At 48.0% G+C, this 2,162-nt stretch overlaps 1 non-coding gene across 1 annotated transcript; it reads right to left on the reverse strand.

Moving 5' to 3' along the window:
* Positions 1-408: 408 nt before the first annotated feature.
* On the reverse strand, positions 409-480 carry trnaq-uug (transfer RNA glutamine (anticodon UUG)). Its single transcript has one exon. It is a non-coding gene; the product is annotated as a tRNA-Gln (tRNA).
* Positions 481-2,162: the final 1,682 nt, after the last annotated feature.

Below are 2,162 nucleotides of genomic sequence, written 5' to 3' on the forward strand. Positions count from 1 at the left end.
AAGTTTAAAGTTTTATTATTAGTGCCACAAATAGCCTTACATTAACACTGCAATTAAGTTACTGTGAAAATCCCCTAGTCACCACACTCCGGTGCCTGTTCGGGCACACTGAGGGAGAATTTAGTACTGCCAATGCTCCTAACCAGCATGGCTTTTGGAGTGTGGTAGGAAACTGGAGCACCCGAAGGAAACCCATGCAGACATGGGGAGAATGTGCAAACTCCACACATACCCTCACCCAAGGCCGGAAATGAACCCGGGTCCCTGGTGCTGTGAGGTAGCAGTGCTAACCACTGTGCCACCATACCGCCACTAGAAAAGCTGCGGTGGGCAGGAGAGTCCACCTACAAGTGTCATTCACTCACTCATTTGTCCCAATTTAAACAAGAGGTGGGACAACGAAAACAGTGGTTTCACCGAGATTTGAACTCGGGTTGCTGGATTCAAAGTCCAGAGTGCTAACCATTACACCATGGAACCAGGGATTTGCAGGCTGGCATTCAACCTGTTTAACTGCATTATGAACATGCTTTCCTTGGCCATCAAGTCCTGGGGTGGGACCTGAACCTGGAGCTTGTGGCTCAGAGGCAGAGATGTGATCCATTGCGCCATAAGACCTCTTCAAGTATTTTATCAAATTCTTTTTTGAAAGTTACTGAATTTGCTTCCACCATAAACATCACCAACACCTGTAATCTCCTCCTATACATAACGGGTGGCATGGTGGCACAATGGTTAGCACTGCTGCCTCACAGCGCCAGGGACCTATGTTCAATTCCGGCCTCGGTCACCGTTTGTGTGGAGTCTGCACATTCTCCCCGTGTCTGCGTGGGTTTCCTCTGGGTGCTCCGGTTTCCTCCCACAGTCTAAAGATGTGCGGGTTAGGTTGATTGGCCATGGTAAATTTCCCCTTAGTGTCAGGGGGGTTCGCAGGGTAAATATGTGGGGTTACGGGGATACGGCCTGGGTGGGATTGTGGTCGGTGCAGACCTGATGGGCCGAATGACCTCCTTCTGCACTGTAGGGATTCTATGATTATACTCCCCCTCCGTGACCTTTTAAAAATTTGCCTTCATCTGTCAAAGCTCTGGCTGCTGAGATATCAGAAGTTGTTTATAGCTGAGTGTATATGAAAATGAGATCTCAGATTGCTCTTGTATGTTTGAAAAACTCCACTGGAACTGATATTAGTTATTTGATCGGCACTGTTGGTTTTAGAAATATATGTAATTATCAGTGAGATAGCTGGAGCTCGTGTCTTTAAATTTATCATGCATGAGAAGCAGCCAATAATGCATATCAATGTTACCAATTGCTCAGACTGACAGGAGCCATTATTGTGTCAGGATCTAATGGGGTTAGACTGTTTTTGCAGATAAATTAATAAAACACATTTTCAGTGCTTTGTAAAGTTATGCTTGGGAGTGAAGAGGTAGCAGAGAGTATTTCACTGAGAGGGGAAGGGTACATCACCCTGAGTTGATAGAAAGAGTTGGGACCTTTTCTTTAAACTAGGCAAATTACTGCGGATGCCGGAGTCTACAATAAGAACAGAAGAAAAGCTCAGCAGGTCTGGCAGCGCCTATCAGGAGAGAAACAGAGGGCGCGATCTTACAGCCTGTTCACGCCACGCTCCCGCTGCAGCGAGGTCAGAGAATTTGATGTCCAGCCCCATCTCCGTTCACTGTGGCGGGATGGGAAAATCCCACCGGACGTGAACGGTGGTAAGATTCCAGCCAGAGTTAACATCTCGAGTCCGTAGACTCTTCGTCAGAGCAAAAAGGAGGGTGAATGTCCAACAAAAAGTGGCAACTTTTAAGAACAAAAGGCAGATGGCCTGGTCTGAGACGGGGGGGGGGGGGGGGGGGCGGGGGGGGGGGAGGGTGGATGGATGGGGGTGTTTTGCACTGAGGCAATACATGCATAAAATATTTAAAAAACAGAAAGGGGAGTTTTAAGTCAGATGAGAAAGTTCAAAATCTGAAGTTGCCGAACTCAAAGTCCCAAAGGCTGTAACGTGCCCAATTGGAAGATGAGATGCTGCTCAGTGGCACGGTGGCACAATGGTTATCATTGCTGCCTCACAGTGCCAGAGACCCGGGTTCAATTCCGGCCTTGGGTGATGGTCTGCGTGGAGTTTGCACATTCTCCCCGTGTCTGCG

Source organism: Mustelus asterias, chromosome 11 (genome assembly GCF_964213995.1).
Source record: "Mustelus asterias chromosome 11, sMusAst1.hap1.1, whole genome shotgun sequence".
NCBI classification, from domain to species: domain Eukaryota; kingdom Metazoa; phylum Chordata; class Chondrichthyes; order Carcharhiniformes; family Triakidae; genus Mustelus; species Mustelus asterias.